General features: G+C 35.3%; 1 protein-coding gene and 1 long non-coding RNA gene across 2 annotated transcripts in view; both read right to left on the bottom strand.

Annotated features, from left to right (window-relative positions):
• The window catches only part of klar (klarsicht), a 203,596-nt gene that overhangs the window by 62,177 nt on the left and 126,381 nt on the right, over positions 1-15,038 (bottom strand). The gene's annotated exons all lie outside the window — the stretch shown is intronic.
• LOC149479524 (uncharacterized) overlaps positions 1,827-15,038 on the bottom strand; it is a 60,681-nt gene continuing 47,469 nt past the window's right edge. The window contains exon 3 of the long non-coding RNA XR_016317237.1: positions 1,827-1,900. This is a non-coding gene — a long non-coding RNA (uncharacterized LOC149479524). The remainder of the gene's footprint in view (positions 1,901-15,038) is intronic.

Here is a 15,038-nt window from a genome sequence, read left to right as displayed (position 1 = left end):
CAGCACAAATCCTACTCGAACCCAATCCCATTTCCCACAGCCCGCACACATGAGGAACGACGGTAATTGGCGCGAATTAGCACAGATTCTGTAAATTTGTGGAGCGTCTCCGATTGGGAGCAATTTGACGAGATATTCAGTTATTTATAACGCACTTCATGCCATTCGGGATGTAGTTGTAGTTTCTCGAAATTTCCAATGAAAAATCTCATTATATATCAATTGCTGATTACATTTCCAAAGTAAATAAACTAATCAATGTGTTTAACTAATATATCTAAATTCTAATCAATATTCATAAGCATAATTATAATGTAGAAGTTGCTTCTGGGTTTAAATTCAAAGTCATAATTATCAAGTGTCGAAGCTATGTTAAATTGGAAAGTAGCTAATAACGTATCTAAAAAGCAAGTATCCAATTTGTAAGTCATTACTTGAATTTAAAGTCTAGATGAAATCGCCATAATATTATATAGCCTTTGGCTAGTATTTATGTTAAGATTAGATACGTGTATTGCAAAAAAGCTATAGGAATGTTGATTACGGTATGAATAGAGGATTTACGCATGCCGATAATGCTATGGTCCATTGTTTGATGTAACGGTCCCCAGTCGCTTGATCGTATTCAACTCTGAGTGCATGCTCGCAGGTCGATAAACAACGGGATTAGCCAATTAGATATAAGTATATGACATAGGTAAGTTTTAAATTTTGATGTGACATGCATGGTGTTAAATTATATAAATTTTAAAATAGCTGCTGGCTTTTGTAAAGTGAAGTTCTGTATCTCTGTTCCATGTCATGTGTTCCTTTTTTAGGTGAATAGCATTTTTATATGTACTATTTACTATTACTATTTAACCAACTTAAAAAACAACTTATTCACTGTCTAGCCACACCACCAACAAAACAACAATCTCATACACTTTTGGTTCATACAAAATATCCCTACCTATTCAAATAAAGGGTATTTCAAAACTAATCAAAGAACAATGAACTCTAATTATACTATCTAATAAAATCGAATTCCAATTGGACCCAACCCCATTGACCGTGTGTCAAGACCAGTGTCCCGTTTGTGTATTTTGCAAGGAAGCACGTGCAATTTAAATGCAGCTGCGAACAATTTCAAACTGAACGTAATAAATACGTGACTGTTTTGTAGTGGTGTGCGCCCCAGTGTTACTTGAGCTTTGAGAGTAATAATGAATATATATGTACCATTCATAGTTTAAAAAAAACGTAGAGATTATACCTACCTACCATAAACATCTGCCAAGTTGTTCGGTATCGTAATATATTGGATATACATATGTACTGATCCTCAGGAAGTATTGCCTAATTTATTTTTTAATTTAAACATAATTTAAACTGTGCAGGACAAGGTGAATGAATATAATATGTAACTAAATAAATATTTGCCTATATAATAAGAAGCCTACTTCCTAAATAAAAGCCTGAATGCCATACTGACCTTATAACAAAGCATAAAAACGTTATAACTGCGCCTGAAATGAAAAACTTTCATTTTTTCTACAAATTGAAGATTTCTTGCGGACGCTATTCTAGTGAAAATAAAAATAAAATTTCTATTAATCTCGTCCATTTAACGGTGCAATAGTGAGAGTAATTAGGGCGTTAAGTTGTGAAAGTTTTTCAGCAAGAAAATTATAATTTATTTTAGAAATTAACTGAATCCAAACTTTAAATAAATATAAGTTAATTTCAGTTATGTACGGTTGTTTCCTCGATTTTAGTTGCTATTAGATTATTTTTTAGAGTCAAATCAGGCCTGCAGAAAATTCTGTAATTATTCTCGATGATTCCGATAACCGTCAACCCATAAAATAATTCGCATACCACGCGTACAATGTCCTTTTCAACAGCCACAACAATTTACCTGTAACAATAAACACACATTATTAGTTATTGCATCAAAGTCTGAAAGCTTTTTAAGTTTAAACATACCATTGTATTGTTTCCTCTCAACGGTTCATACACCTTAACTTATAACGTTCATAAATACCATTTCACATTCCATGGCTTATCGAGTACTGTTTAAACAATTGTATTGTATTATAAAAAGTAATGTACGTCGAACAATCGTCTAAACACTTCACGGTTGGATTGCACAAAACCAGGTGCAGGGAATGTGTAGACTAAACAGTAATACAAAATGTAAATACAACAATTTTTAAGTTTTCATTTTGAACTTGAGAACAGAGTGGCTATTCGAAAACAATAAAGCTTTTAACAGCAACGTTTTAATTTGCCTACATCAAAATTTTGTTTCAAATAAAGACTTCTTTGTGCTAGAATCGTAGTATTTTTGTAACAGTTAATAAAGATTTTGCGAATGTATTATGTACTTGCCTTGTTTGGCAATTGAAACAAAGGATTTATTCCGTCAATTTTAAATTTCAATAAACGTTATTTATTTGGTACACTACAAAATGAGAATCAACGGAAAAAAGTACTGTAGACTCTGAATCTGAAGCCAATCCTTGATCATCATCATCAAAACTCCAACACATATATACTGATTCATGGTACTAACATAAAACAATAAACCACAATCCTAATACCAGTAGCGATAAACACAAAAGCTGTGGTCTGAAAATCGTGTGCAACATTGTCGCTGAAATTATGTTTTGCGGTCGCTAATTAGATTTGGTGGAAGCAATTTAATTTGTATTTTGTAAGAAATTGTATCCCCCTTTGCATAATTCTGTTGGGAACAATTCAGATATTTCGTTTTTTGAGTGAAATTCGTAGCACTCGATGAAGGCTAGAATATTTTAGCCTTCTAATAGTTGAATTTATCTACTTTAAATTAATAAGTTATGCTTAATAATACAAAACAATTGACCATCAAAAATAATACACACACAAATAAAATTTAACAAGTATAAATTTCCTTAATTACTTGTAATAAAAACTTATTGCTCAATTAATTATACCCCAGCACTTACAAAACAGATTAAACCTAAAATCATCTCCGCTATGACTAACGCAACGCGCAAAGACCTTCAGACGCATTTGAAAGGAAATAACGAATTGCTTACAAAACTGTACTCAAGATTTATCCATCGTCAATGAACAAAGAATAGACTGTATGATCCATAATAATTACCTGCCACAGATAATAAAAGCACTGGCCAGTTAGTAATCGACCTTTTAGAATAGCAAGGTCGGAATTATTAAGTTTTTTTCGATTATAATTCATACAAATTGTACTGCATGACGTGTGTTACTTTAACTTTCAAGACTGCAAAACAGCATTATAATTAAAACATTATTTTATATCTCGTGTTTAATGCAAATAATTTAGTTTAAATTGTAACAATTCTAATAGCATCCTGCAGTCCCCGGCTTGCGGCAACAAAGCAAGACGCTACCCAGCACACAATCGTTAGCAAACGAGTTTCTAAAATCTAAATCCGTCGACCCATGACCTTGCAACTTCCTTACCCATTACGGCGAACACTAGAACGAATCAGGCACAAATCATTAGCATTTCCCGAGCCCGGTTATCGACCCCGTCTAAAAGTAAAATTACATCCAATCAACCGACACCCACAATATAACTACTAATGTATTTACGATCGGGAACGCTATAGTGTTCTCTATACACTATATAGAAAACACCCACGTGCTCTGACGAAAGTGTAATACATCATAGATACAAACAAAACAGATTGATGGACAGTTCAAGGATATTTTATGAAATTGTACCGTCCGGTTTTGTATTGAGCATATTTGGTGAAATTCGTTCATTTGTTTCTGTTAAAACTATGATTTGTAACCGATACAGCATTGGATTTTAATTGAACTATTTGTTTTCATATTTTATTGGATTACACGTTTCATTTGCCAATGGGTAGTACAGAATTGTGCATCTAGACAAGAGGAGATGGACGAAATATTGAAAAGTTTTAAATTATTTCAATCGATTCGAAACTATAAACATTAAACATATGCGATTTATAATTAGATTACTAAGTAGTCTGCGAGTTAACAATCATCAACCACAACAGATTAAAAATAAACTAAACGAGCGGGCTTTTATCGGCTGGAAAGTGGAAATTTTTGTGTGAATGACTGTAATAAATTTTTTAACTAGAGCGTCGCAATAAATATAATAGTTACCATAGTAAATCATAGAAAAGCGATAACGCCAGTATTTAACTAAATATTTTACGATATTATAAGCTAATTATATTTTTCATGACATAAATTACAGGTTTACATTTAACTTAAGATTCTTCCTAAATTACTTCATCGCAAAGGCCGTATAGTTAACGAGTTATAATAATAATTAAGCTCACAAAAGAGCATTATACGCATGACATGTTCGCCATATGAGATGAAAGTCAGCTATTAACTGTAAAATATATCGAGTGAGAGGAGCCTACAGTGCTACTGTCAAGATCTCAAGTCTCGAGCTGACAAGAGTAAACGCAAAGCAATTTCCTTATGAATCCGTCACAAAACACAACGCACGATGATTATCACATATTTAATTCAAACTAAAGGGAAAGTAAGGTCAAAAAAAACACCGGTCGTGTTAGTATCGATTGAAAAGCCAATGATATCAATAATCCCACGCAATAATTTCGTGAAACGGAAAGTTCGTTGTCACCACGAAATATGTTATGGCTGAATTATTCAACTTTGTGTTAAATATGTAATACGATTTCTAGATTTATTATCAGACTCTTCCAGCGGTTTCACTTGATTATAAACATGGGCGTGAACCGGCTCATACCTTATGGAAAGCAAACTGAACTATGCATAGATAATTATAGTATAATAACCTAATCGCTAATCAGCCTTGATGGTGCGTTAACATCAATATAGATTTTAAATCTATTTACAGTATGAAAAAATATTGTACAAATGTTATTTTAGATTTAAGGTGTATTTTTTGCAAAACTAGTACTATTTGGCTATAAACATTGTGGAAACTACGTTCCAACAATTACTATAATTTCAAGCCCGCTTCCGCATATCACGTCTTACTCCACTTATATAAGATATGCAAATTTCAATACAGTTACTTAAGGCGCCTGAAGGACATTACCAGTAAATAGGCCGAAAGCACACAACCAACAATTACTTTCATGCTATAAAATGTACCCTTAGATTTCGTTCTCCACTGAAACGTGTGGGTGTAAACAACGTTTAAAATCGTCGGGCCGACGCGACGGTTTAAGACAAATTGAGTCATTTTATTCACCTCAGCCTGATATACATGTAATTTCAGTGAGAGTAAATTAAAGGCCGTTTGACGGTGTATATTTATCAAGATGTAAGTTTGCTAATGTCGGACAGGCTGTTATTAGTGCTCTATAACTTGCTACACGTGACTGTTAAACGCCGTTTAAAGTTTAAACTGTATACGGAATTGTGACTATTTATTTTACAAATGTAAGCAGTTGCACTTCTTTCGATATAGAGACGAAGAATTACGAATTCGGAAACATTTAAACATCAAAGTACATTTACCAACGTAGGTATCGTCTCATTGAATACCAAATAGCATTCTTTATGAAACGTCTAAATAAATAAAATAACAATAAACAAAGCCACTATGTCGAACGCGAAAACAGTCCAAGCGGCTATCAATAGAACTGTATTCAAATGGGGCTATTCGTTATATTAAAATGTTTTAGATCAAAGCGTGTTCAAAGGCAAATCTAATAAATCAAATCGAATCCGATCAGATATAGTTTAGCTGGATACAATTGCGGCCACCGGCAATACTTACTATTCAATACGCGGCCACAATACTGCAACTACCTAAGCTTCCTATAATCCTATTCAACCTGAGGCAATCTAAATATCGCATTTATACGGATCTTTTGAGATATCGAATATCAAATTGTTTCTATTAATATTGAGTCGCTCGTTTTGTTTAAATATTTACTTTACAATAAGCAGCTCTTAATCCTTTTGTGTTTTATTAACTTACCAGTCTATAAACGAAATGGTATTATTTCATGAGAAACGCACTATTTTTTGAACATTTAACGTTAATTTGTTTATAATGTTGACTGGATAAGTGGTTTTGTTTTAATATGCTCATCACATTATACTCAGTACTTCTATAGTGCTGATAAACGATACAATAGTTTGTCTAATTTCACAAAAATAGCGCTGCAAACGCAACCTTTCTTTAGCTCTACAGCCACGATATCTTCTTAAATAGAAAGAAACTTAACCCCTCAAATGATTACGTAAAATACAAGCAAAGTTTGTCAAAGCTACACAATTACGTGTAACCAAATACACATAGCTATTTGATTTTCTCATAACATTACAGAGACGGAAGCTTGAGGTCACGAATCACGATTTAGGACCAGCTCCTGACAATCGATTACGATTGCTTGTTGAGTGATACATTTGAGTTTGAGTATCGATTTATTGAAGGTAAATCTTAAGTGCAATAGAGATACGACTGGCCTCTAGGTTTCTTTAAATATAAAATTGTTATATTGCTCAATACATAATTATTATGCTAAAATTTTTCCTACTGTTAAATTACTGCCTACCTACTTACTGTTAAGGGCAAAGGCACACGCGAACAAATCCTAAACGTAAGACAGTTAGTCGAAAAAGCTTATGAATTCGATATCCCACTAGTTTTGTGCTTTATCGACTATAGCAAAGCTTTCGATTGTGTTGACTGGAGCTGTCTCTGGAAGGTACTTGCTGAACTCGGTGTACCCCAGCACTTAATCTTCCTACTTCAATCACTATATTACAATAGCCAGGGAGTTGTAAGAGTTGACCATACTTTGTCCAAGCCATTTAAATTTGAAAAGGGAGTGAGGCAGGGATGCATTCTTTCACCCATTTTATTTAACATTTATGGTGAATACATCATGAGAAGAGTTTGTGAAGATTGGGATGGTGGAGTTAATATCGGCGGCACCAAAATCACCAATCTGCGTTATGCTGATGACACCACGCTTATAGCAAATGATAAAGTCGAAATGGCTTCATTCCTAGACAGATTGGAAAGCATCAGCAATGAATTGGGGCTAACGATTAACAAAGCAAAGACCAAACTAATGGTTGTCGATCGTACAAATAAGATGGATGCGACAAACACGACCAACTTGGATACCGTCGATAGTTTTGTCTACTTAGGCTCCATTATTACTAACAATGGCTCATGTGAACCCGATATCCGAAGAAGAATAGGAATCGCCAAAAACGCAATGTCTCAACTGCACAGAGTGTGGGCAGATAGAAATATTTCTCTTGTAACCAAACGGAAACTTGTCAATTCTTTAATCTTCTCCATCTTTCTATATGGCTCCGAAACCTGGACATTGCGTAAGGCAGACTACTCTCGGATAAATGCTTTTGAAATGTGGTGTTGGCGACGCTTGCTTCGCATCCCATGGACGGCACGTAGAACCAATAAATCAATTCTCAAGGAGCTTGGCATTACCAAAAGACTGTCCTCCACATGCTTGCGAAGAATTTTGGAATTCTTCGGTCATATTGCAAGAAAGAGGGGAGACAACCTGGAGAAAGTCCTTCTAACTGGCAAGGTAGAAGGAAAAAGGCCCCGAGGCCGCAGCCCAATGCGCTGGTCAGACCAAATTAAAACGACCGTAGAAACTAGCGTACCTGAAGCTATCCACATCGCAGAAGATCGAGACAAATGGCGTAAAATAGCTAGGAAATCACAACTCCAAAATGATCACGACCCTCAGCAGTGAGGATTACGACTTAAGGAGGAGGGACTTACTGTTAAATTGACGAAAGATTTCAACAATAAGCATTACTTTTGAAATAATACAGAAAACAAAAGCTTAATACAATTTAAAATCACTTTACAGACATCATTAAAAATCCTTTGTGAATAAGCCATTCAAACGACCAACAAAAACCTGTTATAATAAAACAACATAGAAATAAAAAGAATCAGATTAAACTTTAAGATTAGCTATACTGAGTCATGTTATTAATTTGCGAATTTAATTCCTTGCCATTGACCCATATTTTTTATTTTTTTAATTATATATGTTTTATTTATTTTCAAATCAATAAATTAGAAGTAGACACTTATTAGACCATACAAGCTGTAAATTAGCATATTATAGTATCTTGTTTGACCGCTGTATGTAAATTATATGTTAATATATCTATCTCTTCTACATATTATAAGCAGATATATAATTTTAATGACATGTATGAGTAATAAATTGTTTATTTCTGTTAGCGAGTAGATAATTTTAATTGAATACTCCTTACATTGATATCTTTATACTTTATGCCTATAAGAGTCTTCATTAGTTTAAGAGAAATGTTCCGGTCTGATATTCTTCAGTTGTGATCCAGGAGATCCACGAAATTTATTTAAAATTATTTTCAATTCCGATACCTCTTGTTGTATTTATGCCTATTACAAAGGGGGATTAACTTATTTCTAAAATATTCCGTTCTGATCCACCTAGTACAAGTTGCCTTTGTTATTTACATTAGGACTATAGGGAGTCAAAAACATTCGATAGGGTGATCGATAAGTACCTACCCAACTTCTCCTATAAACAAATGTTATTTTTCCCATGGCCTACTGGTTTCAATAACGGGTGGAACGCACGTGTTTTCCACAGATTAAACATTATCTCTACAAACAATATCGTACTCTGGCCCTTCGTTAATATTCCGCGATGTCGCCAGACCGCTTTTCATTCAACATCTCGTGCAGGTCCACACTGCGAGCCTAGCGCGGTTGCGACGGCGGGCGCGAAATATCAAACGTATGACGCCCGTAGCACACCTCCGCTGCGAAACCATGACCGCGGAACCGCTAGATAAATTCCGCTGTGATCAAGTGTAGTTTGAGTAGCGGAACCGGCATCGGCGAAACCTCATGCGAGTCAGTCCGGAAGCAACGATCAAAGCGAAATGTCGTCGTTATCGGAGTCAGAGGAAGAAGAAATATTATTGTGGACTTTAACTTTGAAAAGACATAAAACTCGTAGAATTTGGGTGCATGAGATTAATAAAAAAAGAAAGAAATCAGGAGAAAACCTACTATGTAATGAACTCGAGTCCCATGAAGATCGTTTCTATACATATACATATGTATTTTTAGAATGACCCCTCAGAGTTTTGATGATTTACATACTCTTTTACAAAAACAATGTAGTTCCGCGTTTTATTTTTGCCGGTTTTGACAAACACGCGCGAAAACATTGCGGCACCGCAAACAAATAGCGGCGTGAGCGCGGTAGTGTGGCTGGCTTTAGAAGAGATCGGCGAAACCGCGCGAAGAAAGAGATAAAAAATAGTTAGATGTATGTGTTAGAACAGGCAGTTTCGCTACTGTTCCGCTTCTCGTACACGGGACAAGACAGAGCGAAACTACTGCGGTTCCGCTGTTACAGTTCTGCAGCGGAGGTGTGCTACGGGCCTGAAACGCGCCTTTGCGTCCACATTGAAATGACTATGGCGGAAGCCTAGTGCGACGGTAATGAGCGAGCCAGCGCGCGTAGTTTTCAAACTTTCCTATCCGCGCGTTCTGGCCACACTACGGGCCTAGTCAGCACTCACGCCCGTAGCACACCTCCGCTGCGAAACCATGACCGCGGTACCGCTAGATGAATTCCGCTGTGATCAAGTGTAGTTTGAGTAGCGGAACCGGCATCGGCGATACCTCATGCGAGTCAGTCCGGAAGCAACGATCAAAGCGAAATGTCGTCGTTATCGGAGTCAGAGGAAGAAGAAATATTATTGTGGACTTTAACTTTGAAAAGACATAAAATTCGTAGAATTTGAGTGCATGAGATTAATAAAAAAAGAAAGAAATTAGGAGAAAACCTACTATGTAAAGAACTCGAGTCCCATGAAGATCGTTTCTATACATATACATATGTATTTTTAGAATGACCCCTCAGAGTTTTGATGATTTACATACTCTTTTAAAAAAATAATGTAGTTCCGCGTTTTATTTTTGTCGGTTTTGACAAACACAGGCGAATACAATGCGGCACCGCAAACAAATAGCGGCGTGAGCGCGGTAGTGTGGCTGGCGTTAGAAGAGATCGGCGAAACCGCGCGAAGAAAGAGATAAAAAATAGTTAGATGTATGTGTTAGAACAGGCAGTTTCGCTACTGTTCCGCTTCTCGTACACGGGACAAGACAGAGCGAAATTATTGCGGTTCCGCTGTTGCAGTTCTGCAGCGGAGGTGTGCTACGGGCGTCAGCAAGCGACCCAATGCGCGGACGGCGGGGGTATCAAACCAGTTCGGTCTTGTCGCTGGACTTCTTATATTATATCCTTTATGTTTTTCGTAAAATAGCGGTAAATACTCAATTGTTGAAGTGAAACTTCTTTATTTATAAGTGCGATTCAATCTAAAACACTTATATATACCACAGTAATTTTGTAGGGTATAATCTCAATTCTTCATTTAAGATTCACCCGCTATTCCTCTGCTTTATTTATTTCGTGTACAACTTCTATAATGATCTCATCTCAAAATCGGACTGTCCAGTTAAAATAGCAAATCGTCCAAAGTTTGCAACACCCGAAAAACGTCGAACCGCTACTTGAGCTCGCGCGTCGGTGTGGCCACCGCGAGCGCCCGCTCGTCGCGCCCGCCTAGGCCGCCGCCAACGCGCATTCAGTGTGGACGCACACTTAGACTAAACGAAGCTTAATTGTCAAACAGAGCACGTATGTTAATTGTAAACATCTATTATTAAACTGTATATAGATTCATGTTTGTTTGTATACAAACTTTTGTATGTAAAACGTCCAAATTAGAAATTTGTATTTTTCGTCAAGAATGACTAGTGATTTTCTCTGGCAAAAGAAACATACAACTTTAAATGTAGGTATTTTAGGATGCCAATTGTATTCATTAAGTATGTTTTTTACTTATTGTAGCAGTCAAATGGTTAGATTATACGTAACAAAGGCCAATTGAGATATTAGTTAAATTGCCAGCACAAATTTATATGAATTGAACCCCGCTAATTCACAACAGACAACATACAAGATCTAATTGAAAATTATTTGTGTGACACACAACACTGCGTTCTATTACATCACACGCAAATTTAGGTTATTTTAATATTAACTTGAATTTTGATACATTCAGTGCTAGTTATTAATTTGAAAATTATTTTACAATGTTTCATAAATTTTAAGGTGTATTACGTCTCATAAACTTTAAATAAAAGATAATTTATTACAATGGCAAATCCTTAGGTTCTGTGTTCAATTTGAATCAGACGTTTTGTTATACCATTGTTTTGTGGCCGATTGAAAAAAGTGTCATCATAATTGAACGGTTACCTTCACATTTCACATAACCAGGCTTTATCACATGTACACGATATTCATAAGATAAATAACTATGACATAGAGTACCTCAAAACGAATCCTCAAAGTGACAACTCCGATAAACCATGAGAAAAAGCACAGATAAGGCGCGAGATAAAATATTGACGAGCGGTCAATAAACCCATGTAATGCGATAATGTGGCGGGAATATAAATAGAGCCTGCGAATTAAGGCCAAGTGCATTACGAGGAGAAAACAGCGTTTGTTGATTATTATTGAAAACCGTAGCTCTGGGAGGAAGACAATTTCTTCCACCTTAATCATTGGAGATTGTATTACAATGACATGAAGCATATTTGCCATTTATTTCTAATTAGTTGCGACGATGCTGATATACAGTAGACATTTATGCCCCTTTTATATCTTCCTATGATTATTTTCCGACCGTAAGAGCATGTTTTGGCCAAAACTAAAATTTCAAAAGCATCTTTGACCTTTGTTTGTTACAACTTATGTTCTCAACACCACAAAAATACAAACTTATTCACAGAAAATCTTCACAAAATGACATTCTACAATCGTAAGCGCTGCGATGTTACCCAACAACCTCACTATACGCAACCCGTTCATCAAATTAGAGAGACGAAGGATCAGCGACATAATCTCTGAGAAGACATCGCGTCCGTCCGCCGCCCTTAATCCATAATCCATCAAAGACGCACGTCGCTTACGATTTACCATATCTCTCGATGTATGCCGTAAGAGCCATTACAGACTAGCGTATTTTTCTGCGCGTATACGCTCCTTTCAGCTAGTTTGCTTACACGCGCGCTACATTACGCGTAAAAGGGCGTATTTCGACGTGTTCACCGAAACCGCTGGTGTTGTATCAGTATCAACATTCAACATGCATAATACGATACGAGCTTAGAAGCGCGTCTACGTTCGTACATTAGTTGAGCGTGCGACAAAAGGCGCGCCTATACGCGCCTACCTGCGTTTCCAACTTCATACGCGCGTATAAAACGCCAGTCTGAAACCGCTCTAACTTTCACATAACTCATTGTCAGTCAATAATTAAGGGCATGAGCGGAGAACATAAGAAATATGAGCGGTGAAAACTACAGTGTGTAACTGAGATTTAAAACACCGTAACCCTCGCGACTCGTGTGTTACTACAGCAATGAATTGCGGCTTGATAAATGTTTTAATTAATCATTGCTTACAGTTGCAACAACGTACCTACGAACTACGAACATGCTGTGTACTTGTTACCTGATTTCTAATTAATATATAATCAAACTTATGTCGACTTGTAAATCGTAATCGTATCGTGCAGTCATTATTCATATGAAGACTGCTGTAGGTATATGTATATATTTTTTGTTATTAGTATGTTAGTAGGCTTTGTAGTCAGTTTATAAACTTCCGAGATTCTACACAACAATAACAATTATGAAAATCATTAGCACTGCTTTCCAATCTAATCCTAACATAACAATGTTGTGTTGATAATAAATAAAAGTTGTAACTTAAAAAATAAACTGTAGTGTAAAAGTGCAATGATTAGTCATCCCTAATCCTAAAAGCGAAGCTAGACTGTAACACAGTTACATTAGACTATTCTGTGGTGGTCCAAGCTTAAGGATACATTTAATCTTATCTGCTGGATTTAATTGAGAGCACGTGACGTCATAATTAAATAACTTACGAATTAACATACGAAGTACGTAAGTTAAATTATACATTGGAAAGTGGTTGCATTCATTTTCTCTTATCTTAAAATCTTTGGCTCTGTATTGGGTTCCAAATATTTTAACGAAAGTTGAAATTCTTCGGAACGCATAATTTCACTGTTCTAGTTTAATAAGCAAAGTCATTTGTTCAATATTTACAAGTAATATTTTAAAAGGAAGTATTGTTTATTTTTTAATGTTAGGTACTGCCCGTACTACTAACGCTCTTTTGTTTTAATAATTATTTTTGTTCAAGTTGCTTGGAAGAAATCACTCACGAGCGATAAAGCTCTTTGTACATCTCTATTATAAGTAGTCTCTCTCTTATAATCTCTATTATAAGTCAACCATGTAACAAACTATATATGTACGAACAATAAAGAGCATTCATTCATTCAATTTTGAATCTTGATATAACCTTACAATGAAATATCCCAGTAAATAGACACAAAATAAATTCCCTCCGATCCATCGTACATCATAGCACATAGCAACACGAAGATCAGTGTCACGTCTTTGTACATAAAAGAGAAAGTAACAAATAACAAGAGTGAAGTAGAATTTTGAATGATTTAGGGCCACGCAGCATCAGTTGCACGAGTAGGTTAATCGACGCAAATTGTACTGCCAACCCGTTACGGAGATGTTCTCGAAAACGTTTACAATCGTATGAAATAGACACTTATAATACAGTAACAACAACTGCATACAACTTTCTTTATAAGGCTTTTATGAAAGGTAAAAAATGAAAGGTTCAAAGGACGTAACATTAGTTAAAAAATAGTAGTAGGTAGAGTGACCTAGGCTGATGTTTTCGTAGGATACAATTTACATTCATCTACAATAGGATATATTATAAGCCAATCAAGAAAAGGCTGTAACAAATTCTTTACTTCTAATTTCAACTTAGCACTATTGTGTATTGTTTGTAAATTATAACATATAAAATGCTACATTTAACAGATTTAAAAAATGTCCTATACGTGAAAAACCTAACAATAACAGGAATACTGATGCAAGGAAATTCCCGATTAACACGTCTTATATTACAAACAAAATATCCTTAAAATATATATATGAATATCACGAGATACTCGGCCAAGGCGAAAGCGCGAGCACGCAACGCAACCCGGAAGTCTTATTATATTTATTTACAAACAAAAAAAAACTCGCGCGAAAACAACTCAATTAAACAATTTTAATCATCACACAATCGAGGATTTCTAGAAAAACTAAAAACGTTAATTAGGAACACTTTTAATGCAAGAGTATTGTTAGTGCAATTTTAGAAAAATACACAAAAAATGGTTACAAAACTTTTGTTAAATTGGTTTCCGTGTGACTACTGCTTTTAGCTCACATATAGCTGTATCTTTTTCTTGAAAAGTTTTATTTTCCTATTTCTCATTACACCCTATAGGTACCTTCTATTTTGTTCGAACATTAAATCTTTATGTCACAGAACAATTATTTCAGTTACTAAAGTAACATTTCTTCTTTAAAATATTGACTCAAAGCTATAAGTTGTGCGTGACGAATTCTCTAGAACATTTAATGTCGGCACACAAACAGTACACTATTATAGTTTCCCGGTACAACAATCTGAACGCGAGTTAGTCACTCAGTTGAGTTAGTGACTAGTCTTTATGATTTGCGGGATCGGGTTACTTCATATTAACACAAAAGGAATAAATAAAGCAGATGATTCGTATAAGATTTAATTTACACGGATAGAATTACTTTGTATATTACTATTTAGATAAACGATATAATTAAAATTAGTAGACCGCATAAAGCCTAAAATATTGATATTTTTCGATATGTAGTAAGTACCTAAATTAGCAAGATATGTAAGGGCTTGTTTATGAAACCTTAAAACCTATGCGATCGAATCTCTAGTTAAGGGGTGTTGAAAAAGGAAGCCCTTGTATTTCGCCATACTTGAAATGACTCAAATTCAATCACGCAGGATAATCTATAAATATCC

The sequence above is a fragment of the Colias philodice genome, chromosome 20, assembly GCF_061535455.1.
Source record: "Colias philodice isolate Cphi_HAF_F1 chromosome 20, ilColPhil1 Martin Lab GWU primary, whole genome shotgun sequence".
Lineage (NCBI taxonomy): Eukaryota > Metazoa > Arthropoda > Insecta > Lepidoptera > Pieridae > Colias > Colias philodice.
The sequence above is the reverse complement of the archived record's forward strand: the minus strand, read 5'-3'. Positions and strand labels throughout refer to the sequence as shown.